Source organism: Pteropus medius, unplaced genomic scaffold, assembly GCF_902729225.1.
Source record: "Pteropus medius unplaced genomic scaffold, Ma_sr-lr_union100, whole genome shotgun sequence".
NCBI classification, from domain to species: Eukaryota; Metazoa; Chordata; class Mammalia; order Chiroptera; family Pteropodidae; genus Pteropus; species Pteropus medius.
This window is the reverse complement of record NW_024352149.1, coordinates 634334-649718: the sequence shown is the minus strand read 5'-3', so window position 1 is coordinate 649718 and position 15385 is coordinate 634334. Positions and strand designations below refer to the sequence as shown.

The 15385-nt window shown below is 39.6% G+C and overlaps 1 protein-coding gene, 1 non-coding gene and 1 pseudogene across 3 annotated transcripts in view; all 3 read left to right on the top strand.

Annotated features, from left to right (window-relative positions):
* UST (uronyl 2-sulfotransferase) overlaps nucleotides 1-15385 on the top strand; it is a 254661-nt gene that overhangs the window by 181358 nt on the left and 57918 nt on the right. The gene's annotated exons all lie outside the window — the stretch shown is intronic.
* LOC120589455 (small nucleolar RNA SNORA11) lies at nucleotides 5398-5526 on the top strand. The gene has a single exon (XR_005649492.1). It is a non-coding gene; the product is annotated as a small nucleolar RNA SNORA11 (small nucleolar RNA).
* On the top strand, nucleotides 9808-9926 carry LOC120589432 (uncharacterized; annotated as a pseudogene).

The following is a 15385-nucleotide window of genomic DNA, read 5'->3' as shown; positions in this document are numbered from 1 at the left end:
GGGGTGAAGTCTTATAGGAAATGAAAAACTAATGGCTCAATTTATATGTGTTATTTTTCAGAATCCGTATTTTTCAGAACCTGGCACACCTCTCGTTGTCCTCAATTTGCTTTGCCAAACTGTAATATTTTTTTTCCTCTGCCCAACTGTTTTACATACACAGCAAAAATTCCCCAAAGGCAGAATGACCTCCAAATGTGTTCTTAAAAATATTTTGCAAAGTCTGAAGACAGACAGGAAAAGTATAAAACATCTAAGAGATTTATCGGAATCTCAGCTTGAATTCTAATTGCGAGCACTTATGAAAATGTCAATATTAACATGAAATAGCCGGCAGTGTTTCTAATACATGTAAATCGAATTAGATGGTGTGTAATTGGAAAAATGCTTGCTTCACCCAGGCTCTCTCAAAACAAGTCAGGATCTGCTAGCTACAGCAGTCTTGCCCTGTCATGGCTGGAAACTGAAGGGCAAGACTGAGGACTTTATTTTCCAGTTTTACTGAGAATTGACACGCATCCCTGTAAGAGTAAACACTTTCGCCTACAAGAAGGACAGAAACTAAGACGAGGGAATGGCTGACCAGTTGTCACCGTATCAAAGGCTTCTTTCCACAGTGTAAGGCGCAATGTAAATGTTAGCATGAGCAGGTTCTTAAAGGAGACAGCTAGGTGGAGCTGAGGGATGGGAAGCCAAAGGCACGGCCAGTGCCTTGGAGTCTCGGGGCCGTCCTCCATAGAAATGGCTATTATACAGATGGCCGCTCTCCTGACATGCCTGACCTCAGGAAAGGTCAAACTCATGTCAGAATATTAAAACATTTAAATGCCTACAAAAGTTCTAGAATAGTGAAGCCTGCAAATTGGGATTAGGGTCCTGGCCCCTAATCAAGTAGTTTTGTAAAACACACCTAGCAAACCACGTTAGGTCCTTTTAATTGACTAATGAGTGTCACAGACAGCAGAGACATGATACCACTAAGTGTGGTTCTGCGGGAATTTAATAAGAAGTTTGATTTTTATCCCATGTGACATTTTCATTGCTCTTCTAGGAAAGCAGCCAGGAATGAATGGGACAGGTGGAAAGTGGCCTGTAGGCACAGATCACTTTTTCTCTAACCCTAACCCTGTATTCATGGTTGAATGAAAGAATTTTAACCAAAGCCTACTCAATTTCATGACAAATAAAATTTTTTAAAAACGGCTCTGCATTTCACATTGCAAAGTTAAAACACAAAGGAATGGTATCAACATTTGGCTAAATGTTTCTATACTTGTTCCCTATTAAAGAAGGAGATTAGTCTGGTATGACTTTTCTAGTAAGATGGCTGCCCCTTTGCCACCCTGCAGAGACTTAAACACTCACTTCTAGTTTTTTGAAATAAACTAACTTCTTAGATAAGACTTGTAGAAAGAATCAGCAGATATATAAAAGAAAGTTATCCAGTTCAATAAGAGACAGAGGAAGCCTTATTGACAATAAGTCTCAGATATAATTATAGCATTCCATATCTTGCCACTAGAAAAAATTTATAAGGACCTGTGAAATTTTAAGGAAAGAGGCAATAAGATTAGCCTCGACCAACTTAGATTGGTGCTGATCTTTCTTTCTCCAGGTAATTATTACTGCTTGAGGATTATATTTATTTCCTAATTGCTAATATGTTGCTTCTTAAATCCTTCGAATTATTTCATGCTTGTATATGTCATATTTTTAACTAAAATGTAATCCCCTTGGATGATAGGACATGATCTCTTTCTAGAATCTTAGTGCTCTCCCAGCTCCGAGGGCAACACCCAGCCTAGCCCACCGGCGCAAAGTGCACATAGCACCAGTGTTCTTTGCCTCTTTTCTCCACTTGCATCTGCAACTTTCCTATATTTTGAATACCTACAATGTGCCAGGTAGTATGATGGGGACAGCTGTGGCAAGGTGGGCATATGTCCCTACTTCCTGCCTCTCCCACACACGGAGGAATCCGTCTCCTTCTGTATTCCATTATTAGTGAATGGTACCCCCATCTGGTCAGTCACCCAAACAAGAATTCTGGAGTCATCTCTGCCTTTCTCTCCCCAGCCTCCCAGCTACATGCTATTAGCCAGTATCTTAGCCTGGAATCCTCCTGAAAGCAGAGCCTGAGGCAAGGGCTTGGGTGAAGGGTGTTGTTAGACTGTGGACCATGATCCCAGGAATGGAGGAGTGGAGAGAGAAACGGGGAAGGGAAGGGAGGAAGGACAAGATAAGGGGGTGTCCTCATGTTGGTCACTCCTGGGCAACCAAGGTGTAAACCTAACAGGATTCTAAGGACAGCGTGAGATTCGCCCCAGAATTTTTCTGCCTGAGGAAAGGAAGAAGGGAGCATTTATTCACTCGTTTCATCCTCCACTGTCAGGTTTACCCCATGAAGCCTTAACTCCCTCACATCCGGGCTGTGCACACATGTGTGCCACATGGGTTCCTATGGGTGTTGCACTGGGAACAGAAAGCAAGGGATCTGTCAAGCCTCCTAAGCCAGGCTGCTCTTGGGTTACTTCTGCGTGAATCTGGTGGCGGCAGCAATGGTTAGAATAAAAGGTGGCCAAGAGGACATGAGGCAGGGCACGGGAGCGTCCAGCTGCCAACGTGTTGGTTCTGCTCCACCACCTCCCACCTGCGACTTAGATATTATTGGTAACCCACCAACCCGCGACATTCTCAATAGCCTGTTTTACTGGATCTGTGAAAGAAAGACATCATGCTAGCAGTAAATTCAGTGTTGAGTTCCTTCTGCAGGTGGCGAGGCTGGATGTTATCTTTTCTCTTTTCCTAAAGGGTGTGGTTTTCCCAGTAGTCAGTTCCTCAATGACCACATTTAATAAATTGTAATAAATGCAGAATAGATTTATTATTCCCAACTTTGCAATACAAAGGAAAGATGAAAAACAATTGGAGGCTGAAGGTTGAATTAGATACACATTGTGCTTTGCTTTTAATTATAAGCAAATGTAAAAATGAAGTATTTCCAAGTCAAGAGCATCTTTGGCCCGGCCTGGCCCGTCTCCGACACCAAGAGCACATGTCTCCCCCCAATTCTGTTGCACAGCCATATTCGACTTCCTTTTGGCATCTGTAAAAGGACTGGCAAGGCCTTTGATGTGAACTTGCTCATAGCTGACCTCAGAAAGGGGAGGAACCTTTCACTAGGACCCTGTACGTTGAGAGTTTTCAATCCATTTATGTAAATATAAATATGGAAACAAAGAAGCCAAGATCCTTGAGAGGACTCTCGACTGTGGATACTTGGGTGGATGATGTTTCTCGCTGAAGTTTTGAATTTGAGAAGCACCGTGGGAGAATATCAAAGTGACACGCTCACTCTTAGCCCTGTGAGGTCTGCAAGCATGCTGGGTAACAGACTGTTATTTCTCTTTAACTTCCGGAAATTAAGTTGAAGCAAAGGAATAAACCTTCTCACTTGAATTCTTTTGACTTAATATATATCTGACACTTTAACTTTGTCATCTCCATTGTCCCCTCATTAAATTTAGACCATTAATATAAATTAGTGTATGCCTTTTACTGTTTTGAGCAAACCCCAGATATGAAAGCTTGAGTAATTCTTTCTTTATTTTGAATGGTGGGTTCTGTTTCTTGCCCTTCCTAGGTGGGATCCGCCTGCCTCACAATATTTGTTTTTCTCCATAAAAACTTTGACTCGATGTCTTCGTCCAGTACTCATGTTCAGTCTTCCACGGGTATCCTATAAGAGTTTTGCACAGTTTCATGCATCTCGACTATCCTACTTTTTCTCAGCCTGATCTCTTATGTTATTTAAAACTTTTAAATGATATACATACATTACCACTATCCCATTATCCTGATTTTAAGAAAAAGAAGTTCTTTATCCATTCAGTCCGGTCTGCACTAAAGCCTTTTTTATTTTCCTTTAGAATGTCTCTGAGCTTCGCTCACCTTCTCTCCTTCGCTATTGCCAGCAACAGCGTTTTTAATGTTTTTCAGCTCTCCTGACTAACTCCTCTAATCCCCGCCGCCCTCCCTGTTTTCCACCTTGCATAGCACGGCCAGGTTAGTTTTCCAAAGCGGCACTTCACATCACGTCATTTCATTTCTTGCTCAGGAAGCTTGGTGACGCCCGCCTTCTATAGTGAATTCTAAAGTCCTTTCTATCTTTTAAAATCTTATCTCCAGTCTCTCTCGATCCCAGCCTTTGGGGCGCTGTCCCTTTCCTAGAATATCCGTTCCTCATGCCCTCTGCCCTGTCTCTTACTCTTGAGTCCACACTATGTTCCAGGTACTGTTAGTACCCGAATACTTCATCGGATCCTCACAATACAATCTTATATGATGATTATTATGATCTCATTTTAGAGATGAGAAGTCTGGTGCTCACAGAGGTTAAGGCATTTGCCCAGAGTTAAGTTATATTCATTAAGTGATGGGACTAGGATTCAAACTCAGGCAGTCTGTCTTCAGAGGCCATGTTGCTAACCGCTATGCTGAACTAACTGCCTCTTTCTATCCTGTTTGTCTCTAATTGTTACCTTAGTCCTTCCTCAGCCTGACTGTCAGCTCCTAAAATCAGATATCATCTTCCCTGCTTTGTATACATCCCATTTATTGCTTTCCTGGAGCTCATCATGTAGGAAAGTCTTAATGGAATTTACTGCATGCAGGCAGGGAACTTACCTGTCTTTTTCACCAGCATTTCTTCAGCACCTAAAACAAAAACAAACAAACAAACAAAACACCAGGGTCTGACGCATAATAAGTGCTCAAAGATTATTTGCTGAGTAAATGGCTAAGTGAATGTTTGATTGATTCACAGTTTGACAAATACACAATCATGTCAGTGCATCCTTCTCAAGTTTTTCCATTTATATAAATTTGCGTATCCGTATTTTATGTGTAAGTCTCTCAATTGTCTGTAGGCCACCCCTGATGATTAAGCTGGATATTTTCTAGACTATAAAATGGATGTTCAGTTGTCCTCAACTTAGGTGGTTATTGCCCACATAGACCTAAAGATTTCAGTGTTCATCTCTCTATTAGAACTGATGAAATTAAATTGCGCCAATTTAGGTAAACTAACATTTTGTTATCAGAAGCGAAAAGGGATACTTCTGTTAGGTTAATCTTAAGAAACAGTACTTTTAAACTTGAGGTCCATAGCGCTATTTATTTATTATAGCATTTATATTATAGGTAAAAAAAAAATGGTATCATTAGTCTGCAAATCTTCAAAATTTAATTTTTGCAAATGTTTCTTCTTCGCGTAAAAGCTCTTCTAAATTGGAAGAAGGAATTGTTTGCTTCATACCCTACATCTGAAAACTATTTTGGTCTCTACTTTTCATTCAGTGTTGATTTGAGTGTTTTAGATAAAAGGTACCTCATTTGGGGGTGTGCTCAGAACAGGGTGCTTGAAGAATGGCGTCTTGGTTTATAACGCCTCCAACGGAAATTCAGGTTTACTCCTCACAGGTGGCAGGATACTGTTACCTTCCTGTGACATTATGCTCTATACATGGGGAAAAAAGAAAAGAAAAAGATACCTCATTTAATTCTCTCTAAATGCTGTTAGCGGAGGTCAGGTTTCTGCAGAACACAATCTGTATTTAATTTATTTGCAAAGCCACATTCAGCATTGAGGTTTTAAAATTCAGTCAAAATAAATGATTTCACATTAAAGCCTGTATTTAACACTAAGTTTTCAAGGAGCTTCCAAAAATGTGCTGTTCTCCAAGATAGCCTTATTAGTCCCATTTTGCGAATGACAAAGTTGTGGCAAGAAGCAATTAAATATCTTTACCAAGATCTATTGGAACGGAGTCCTACTGAGTAAGCCTATGACTTATGATCTAACCATCATTGGTAAATTGGGAGAAAAAGCTACAAACCTAACAGGAAAAAAAAAAAATGATCATCAGCAAGGAGGAAGCCAAATATAAGCACAAGATTTGTTTTCAGGGCCCTTTTCACATGGAGTTCCAGAAAGCTGAGGAAAGAAAGGGAAAAAAAAAAAGACCTCAACTAATCCTTGTATTTCAAGGGAGAAAAGAAACGTAGAAGTTACCTCATCTTAACCACTCATCCAAGTAGTTAGGACAAATGTGAAGGTCACGTGGAGTTAGGCCTTGTGATGCTGTCGACTGCAAAAGCTCAGCCAAATCGGTGTTTATCAGAGAAAGTGAATTTAGGAAATAGAATATTGGAAACAAATTAATAAATTACAGGAAGGTCTTAAAAGGGTGTTCTTTAAGTTCTGAAATGAAATTATAAAGCCCAGAAATGATGGTTGTCTCCTAAAATTTTCCAATCTATTGCTCACCAGTCTATATGTACTATGTCACCTACTATTAATCACATGCCTGCCCAAAAAGAGAGGACGCAATCAGCTCAGCATGACCAAATCACCATGGGTAGTCCGCTGTCACCTCCACACACGTGTATATATATCTTCGCTCACATATTCACAGTGATTAAAATTTAAAGCTTTTTTTTTAAAGCTAAATTCTTCCTCCTAGGTTCTTTAATTAAACAAAGCTGACAGGCTTAGCATTTTGTGTCCAGCATCTTTTAATGAACCTACCCATCTGCAACTGGTTATGTACATCATATGCATAAATGTTTGGACTATTTATATTCTGATATGTTTGATTCATTCTTTCTTTCTTTCAACAAATACTCAACACCTATTCTGTAGCTAGCACTTTGACAGATACTGAGCGTTCAGTAATGAAAAACACCGATGTGGTTCCAGCCCTCATGGGGTATATAATCTGTCAAGGAAAACAGACGTTGAACAAGAAACTGGGAGAGGTGATCAGAATGTGGAACAGTATGTACATAGGTCAAGAGTCCCAGGTACCACAAGAATCTCATATGGACGGAGTTCAGAAAGCAGAATACAGGGGCATGATATGAATTGAAGATGGAAAGATGGGAAGGGGCTGGATCATCAAAGATCTTAAGAGATGTCATAAGTATGTGAGGCTTCATTCTGAAGACGATAAAAAGTGATAGATTCAATTGTGGTCAGGAAGGGGATGGGAATATGACATGACAGGATCTGCATGTGAAATCTTGCACAAGGAGAAAATACTTGGATTAAATCAAGGTAAATTAATTTGGTTTGGAATATGGTTGTCATGGGGAAGAGCCATGGCTGGAGCAATTTGATGGATTGTACCACTGAGAGTGGGGAATGAAGAGACGGAGAGGCAGCAAAAATGAGTTCCTGCTTTGGATATGCTGAGTTTCAGATGCCCAAAGTACATGTAAATGGAGACATCCAGCAGCCAGAAGAGAGGACTGGGTGGGATATATGGAATTGGAAGTTATCAGTATCCAGAGAGGGCAAAATATATATTCCACGAGGGGTGAGAGCATGTATGGAAGGATGGTGCCCTAGGGTTCCAACTCCAGGTAGTTACCTATGAGCATCAGTGGATGGGTAAGGAAGTCATGTCCTTGAGGCTTCCTGGAGGAAGTGACACCTTAGTTGAGTCTTGCAGGATAAATAGAGGGTAGCCAGGCAGAAAGAGTATGCAACTTGAAACAACTTAATGCACAGGAAGAACTAAGGGAAGTGACAGTTGCTGGGGTATAAAGTATGAGGCAGGAAGTAGCAAGTGCTAAAACCCAAGAATGGACAGGTAGGCAGGCCTGCATCGTGTACCCATTCCTTAGTTAATGCCATCTGTTTAAAAATACAGCAACACCCACAGGCCTGGTGTTCTCTGAAAAACAGACAAGGGATGCTTCCCTGGTCTCTAACCTGAAGGCATAGACCTGCACAGTGACCACGCTGCCCCACACTCCCTGCCTCCTCCCAGCCACCACTCTGTGCACTCTACTTTGCCATTTTATCTCAGCCCCTTTTCATTTCCAAAGCCACTCTTCGAAGGAGACTTCTGCCAGTTCCCAAAGATGCATTTCCTTCCCTCCTCCGCATTGTCCTCTGTGTCATGTAATTTGCTGGAAATTCACTGGCCCATGGGGCAGCAGCTCAGAGCCCGGCACTTGCTCCCACCCACATTCCAACGCCCCTTTACCACTGATGAGTGAGCCAAGCAAGGATCTTTATAGCCTCCTCTGCTCCTTCTGGTGGCCCTTCCTGGAAATGTGAGAACCTCCTCAGTCCTCCATCAGCCAATGAAAATGAGATAATAGATGTTCGAAGCCTTGGAAAAGACAAGAAACATGTAATCTATAGTGTTGTTATCACCTGAGGCCTCTAGGCCTCTGAAGAAGCTATTTCTGGCTTTGTGGGAACTTCATGAAGGAGGAATCCATTTCAGTAAGTGCCCCCAAATAAAAACCTGGGTTAAAAAGTTTAAAAGGTTCAAAAGGAATTATGGTGGTTAAGGAGGGAAGAACAGAAAATGAAATATTTCAGTCAGAAATTTCAAGGCCTGGACATGGTTCCATAGTGTAACGGTTAGCATGTCTGCTTTGCACGCAGAAGGTTCTGGGTTCATGCCCCTGTGGAGCCATGGTCCATGATCTACAGCCATGCCACCTTAAACAAGCCCGATGTCTGATCTCGGAAGCTAACCAGGGTCTGGCCTGGTTCGTACTTGGATGGGAGACCACCTAGGAAGACCAGGTGCAGTAGGCATAAAATAATAACAATTTTTTAAAAAAAGAAATTTCAAGGCCTTCCTCTTAGAAGGAGATCTCTAACCCGCAACACAAATCCAAATCCTGGGTCTCTACTACGTTTTACAAACTGCGTTAGCATTTTACCCACATTTACAGACTGATTCAATGGAAGGTTTGGAAGGTAAGGAAAAAGGTAACCTATGAAAAGTAGGGTATTGAAGAAAAAAAGTATCCCATCACTTTTACTAAATTAATGGGACTTTTACTAAAATAAAGGGAAAACAAAAGTGATTGGCCTTTATCCCTGTTCAGATAAGCTGAAAACAACTTGGATTGCAATAACAGAAGCAAAAGGAGACAAGTGTCCCCACTTCTGCGTGCTTTTCCAGGTGAGCAGATAATTCATTAAATTAAGGCAGCCACATTCACTCTTCAAAAAAAGGAGGCCCTATAAAACTGGGGTTTTCTGATTTGAGAAGTGAAGGTGCTGTCTAATCTTCAAGTCTCTTCCTCAAACACAAGAGTTAATAAAAAGTTGCCAGTTTATACAGCAAATAACAAACTTTCCTGAGCTTTTTGGTAATCAAGTGAGTTTTACTTTTATTAATTCCATCCCTCCCCGTTTGTAATTTAGATGGAAGAACACTTAAGTCCATGAAAATCCAACTAAAGAAACATTGGCCTCTTTTGGAAGAAATCTCACATTTAAATATTTTTTTTTTAACAAATAAGTGTTTAGGGTAAAAAAGTTCAAAGACTTGCTTCCTTTGTTCCTTTTAATATTTTACTTGGAGTTTGGCATTGCAGTCAGGACGAGCCACAGCAAGAAAAATAGACCTGCATATAAAAAATACCGAAAAGGACTATACACCAAAATATTTTTATTTTTTTCTATTATATTTTTATATTCCTTATATTTTTTATTTTTAAATATTGATATCTGTGTGGCAGATTTATGATGGCTTTTTGTTTTTTTCTTTTTTCTTTTTGTTTAACTGTAGATTTTGTAATAAAAATATTTGAGAAGAAAGACTAAGGTTTGATTCCAATGATATCTTTCTTGTTTTTGAATTTGAATAGTTAAGCAAATTAACATATTAAGACTGAGAAGGCAAAGAAAACCTTCAGTAATAAGTTAAATTTAGCTGTTTGTCCTCTTTGAGATGACACCAGGGTGTTTTCATGGATAAAATTATAATACCAGTCTACGGCCATGCTACCCTGAACAAGCCTGATCTCTTCTGATCTCGGAAGCTAAGCAGGGTCGGGCTTGGTTAGTACTTGGATGGGAGACCACCTAGGAAGACCAGGTGCTGTAAGTGTAAAAAATAAAAAGTAAATAAATAAAAATAAAAAAATAAGGGATTGTAAGCTGATAAGGTCCTTGTAATCTGTGAGGTCAATTAAGGGTTGCCTCACCTAAAAAGAATAATAATAATAATAAAATAATAAATAAATTATAATACCAGATGGACTTTCAGATTCATATTTTCTATTCTAGCCCACAGAAGCTTTACTTTAAGAGTTCTGCAAAAAAAATCTGGCTTGTAGGCTTGTATTTCAGTCTTTTCTCGTGGAAGCCAGTGTGGAACAGTAGTGGACACTGGCCATAGTAGATCCCAGACCGACAGGGCTCAGTGCTAAGAGGCTATTAATTGATGAGTTCATTGAAAGCACTAACTTCCTTCTTTAAAACAATTTGGACTAAACAATAAGACTAGGCTGAAAACTTCAATATTTGTAGGAGGTGTAAATACTGGAAATCTGCAGTGATGTTCTATTAGGAGTTTAACTTACAGGTGGAAGGAGAGAGGGTGCCAGGCAGACTTAGTGGGACCGGAAAGTTGGTGAACTTCCTCATTCACTTGAGAAATACTGCCTGAGCTTCTGCTCTGGGCTGGGAACTCATCTGAGTCCTGGCACAGTGATGAAGCAGACCAAGACCAACCTCTCTTGGAGCGGATAGTAAACAAACAAACAGACAAATAATATATAGAACATCAAGTGGTCATAATGGTCCATGGATAAATTCCAGGAGAGTCTATGAACTCTAAAGAGGAAAAAGAAAATATTTCATTATTTTTACCAGCTTAGCATTTCCTTCGTTTTTGAATGTGGCAAGAAACTACAGTAGTATTAACAATGCCTACAACATCACCAGTAGAATTCATATCTATTTTATATCAATTACTATTATTGGAGATATCTCAAAATAATCATTCATACTACCATAATACTTGGATCAATAATGTAGTAGCTATTAGACACACAAAGAAATCTTATTTAATACATTAAACAAGCACACATACTACTTAACACAACTTTTTACATTTTGATTAATAATTCAACATATTTGGTTTTCTTTTGAATCCTATCTGTTTTATTTTAGACATTTAAGCACATGGATTGGAGAAGTGTTGATTTGGGAAGTTGCTCCTTAGACTATACTAAACTGCCAAGAGGTCCATAGCAAAAGTGCTTTATGCAAACTTCCTGCGTCTATTCATACAGTTTAAAAAGATTTGTGCTCAAGAGTTGAGATTCGGTACAATGAGTAATTTTTTACTGCTCCATCGAGGACATTCTTAAGTGAACTTTGTTTCATTCCAAGTGTGTGTGGTGGTGAAGGGTACTATGACGTCCAGTCCTGTTTGGTCCACTGTCCTGAGTCACATTGATGACTGTTTTACCACTAGTTTTGCACCATCAACATAAATGTTGAGCCATCAAAAGGGCAAATAATACTTTAGTGTGATCATTACAGAAATGGTTTTGATCTTGTGGGCTCCTGGAAGGGTCTGAGTCTCATCAGGGATCTGCAAACCACACTTAAAGAACTATTGTGTTAGATTAAGTGGCAAGTTTAAGAATTTTTTTAAGCACTGAATCACCCTGGGGACTCTATTTACATAAAAATTTTGTTGGTAGTTGTTGTAGTTACTGTCCAACTCTTTGAAATAGAAGTTTTACCTAAGCTTTTAAGAGAGAACTTGAAAAATCTTCGTCAAAAATAATCTCCTGTTGACATTTTTGTTGTTGTTTGATGAGTCAAAAGAGGCCCAGTGCTGTAATACAGGTCAGGTGACACATCTTACAGCAGAGACATGTGGTCCCTACTCAAGAAAAAAATTTCCAGGACAAAGGGGAGAGCTTCACCTCTTTCATCCATGAACCCCCTTAGCAACGAGCGAAGCTTTTAGACCTCTTCTCAGAATAATATTTTTAAGTGCATTTAAAAAAATCCTTAGGATTACAGAGAAACCAAATTATATTGAAATACAGTTATAGTCTCAGACCCCTTTGGAGGTGCTCCGTGTACTCCAGGTTGGTAACCACCTGCATCGCCCAAACCCTAGTGGCAAAAACACCTAGGAGTAACATTTGTTTTTTAATGCATTTGTTTCCAGGTCAATTAAAATTTTAAGTCCCCAAATTCTGACTGTCGATAAGTTAGATTTCTAGACTTAATGAGTCCAGGGCAAGAATATGGAATAAGGAGAATGAGTTTCTCCTCCCCCATCTATCTATAAGACTGAATGGAACATGTCTCCGGTGAAATATAAACTCTTTGGAAAAGGGAATGGCCCTAGGCTGGAGGTAGGAAGACTTGGGCCCCTCTGCCAAAAGGTCTAGGATGACCGAGAATGTGCCCCTGACTTTCTAACATTTTGGTTACTCCTTAGTTACAAAAAAAAAATTGTTTTACATCAATAACTCCCTTTTTTTATCTGCTTCTTAGATCAAACCAGCATCCTTAGGCTTATTATACTTTGAGAAACTATCTAACCCTAGGTGCTAAAGTTAACAAGCAAAAATGTACAGTCATGTGGTTCTCTAAAGAGTGAAATCAATAACACCCCAAGTGAGATTTTCCATTCTCCTCTTAAAAGGTTTGTGAGTTATAGAAAAACAACTTTTTTTATCCTCTTTTATAGAAGAAAATGTTTGTGCTGATCATTGAAAACAGCCAACAATCCAAAAATCATCTATATTTAGTCTTGGAATTAGTAAAAAGTACTCCAGCATCATGATCTCCTTTGACTGTGTTTTTCTTGGGCTAATATTGAAATGAAGTTTTATTCTTTGACTTAAGGGTGGGGAGGTAAGTTGGTGGTTTGAAAATATCCCAAGGTAGGAAGCCAACCTGTGATTTTAAAATTTGCCACAAATAATCCACCCGGTGGATAGTCAACCACTTTATTAGTCAAGGGTTTCATTGTGGGCTTTATAGTCCTAGTAAGTTTTCTCATGAAGGAAACCGTGCTCCCTCTAGACCACAGCTCTACTTCCTGTCCCCCGCAGCAGGCTCTTTCAGTGTGTACCCTGCTCTTCTTGTGCTTCTCACTCCGTAGTTTTCCTTCAGGAGTGAGTTGAATCATCAAGTCCCCGCATTTCCATGACTTCTTATCCAATGTTGCCAAACCCTTCATAGCCCTTAATGTGTTCAGAATTCAGATAGCCTCTTCACTCCTATGGTAGTTTATGAAGAATTTTCAAATACATTTTCTTTCATCACCACAGCCATCCTATGAAAGAGATATTACTATCCTTCTCTTAATAGCTTAGGAGACTGATGCTCAAAAGGTGAAGTGCACTGCCCATCATAATCCAGCCGGTTGAGAAGAGACCGAGACTACAGAGCCAGATCATCTGATGCCAAATCCAGCATTTTCTTCCCTGTCCCACGGCTGGCTCTTATCGGATCCAGTCTTAATACAAATCCCACTTGTCCTTTATCGCCCAGTGTTCTTCTCTTCAGAAACGTACATAGCACAGCAAACTATACAATCTTGTATTTTTTCAGGGTGTACTCAAATTTGAAATGACTATGGAACCTAGACTGGGAAACCATGGGTCCTATTTGACCTACAGACGTGTATGTTTCACTCACAATTTCTGTTTCGTTTTGGTACTAACATTTAAGAGCTCAGAGAGTTCACACAAAAATTCAAATGTCCAGCTTCTCTTGAAATTGGGACGACCCTGACACAATTCTGTGTGGCAGTGATCAGCTCCAGCTGAATAGCACTGGGCCTCTTGAGACAGGAAACGGGCTTTTCCAGTTCCTTCAGGGTTCTCTACTCACAGAGTGTGGGCAGGCATGGAGCCCGATGATTGCACTTGTGTTATTTGATAGGCTCTTGTGAACATTGAACATGAATCCCTGGGGAGCAGGGCAAGGGCTATATCTAAAACAGTGCCCAGCATATATTGGGAGCCCAGTAAGAACAGCGTTGAATGACTGCTGTGGATCTTGTTACATTCATTGATTGTTACATCTTGAGTGTTGAAGCGTGGTTATCCGGATCATTACAAAGAATTGCTTCTAACCCCTTAACTTATTATAATTGATTGTGGTTTAATAGATTGTTCATGAGGGGAGAGAGAGACAGAGACAGAAACAGAGACAGAGACACAGGGAGAAACAGCCCCCTCCCAAATATAGTTAATCAGTTTTTCACCAGAAAGACTCTAGTTTTCCTCTAAATGATAAACATTTATTAGTCTATGGAATTAACCTTTTCATCATTGGTTCAACTCTCATTTTATATTGACTTTACACAATATTTTCTTTTCTTTGCCTTTAATTCTCAGTTTGGTAAACTTAGAGGAAAGTAGGTGAGAAAACTGTTTTTTAATAGTTCTTTGTTTCCATAAATGCTATACTTACATACGTAGAAATTATTAGAGTGATTTGAATTTTTCATTATTTATAGTGCCTTGGTCTGATCCATAGACAGACAATAAATTTAAAAAGGGAAGAGAATATCAGTAAGAGAAGGAAAAAGGTAATAAAAGAAAAATTATTATACCACAGCCCTTAAAGGATAAGAATTTGGGTTTACTTTGATTGTACTCTTCAACACAGCTGCACATAATAAAAATATGAGAGAACATTCTATAAAGAAGCCAAGAGAGAAATCCCAATAACCAGTGTAATGAAGGGGCTTGATTTCGTAGGCCCCCGCCCCCTTGCATTCTATGTGGTTGTATTTCATTCTAGAGCAGAAAGAATCCAGGAAGTAGAGCTAATGAATGACAGGGTCAGAAATGATGTCTCCAGACAAACTTCAGATGGAAAATTATAAAGGAGAACGTCTGAGTCTTCATAAAGTCCTCCTACTCCCCGGTAGGAGGAATGGACTTTGTTCATTCACTCATTCATTTATTCATTCATTCAAATTGAACAAATGAATGAACAAATGAATGAACTATATAAAAAAGGACCCGGGGCGGGGGAAAAGCAGAAAAAAGTGAGGCATGTGGCTGGGGATACAACTACACTCGTATTTTTTCTGGAAAATTTTGTTTGCTTCTTACTATACATTATGGAAATTCTCAAATATAAAAAGAATGGTCCAGTGAACCTCCATCACCCTGTCAGTTCTTAGTCACTCATGATAACAGGGTCGAGAAACTGAAATTTCAAGTTAATCTAAAATAATCATTCTCACAATTTAGTTTCAGCTTCTCTTTATTAAGCCTATTGTGTATCCTTTATGACCTTCTGGGCTGGGAAGATGGGGCCACAGAGAGAAGAAGCTGTGGGCCTGAAAAATCCACAAACATGCTGTTTATACCCTGGATAACCAGAAGTTGAAAGTGTGACTTCTGTGGTTTGCTTTGGCCTCTTATGCCAAAACAATTAGACTGTTGGATGTGAAAGAAAGAAAAAGAAACAGAACCTCTTCAGCTGGGAAGGCAAAATCATCCAAATTCTATGAGGCTAAGCAGTTTCTGTGGCTTTTAGAAACTTGTGTGGCCCAAAGGGGTCATAAAT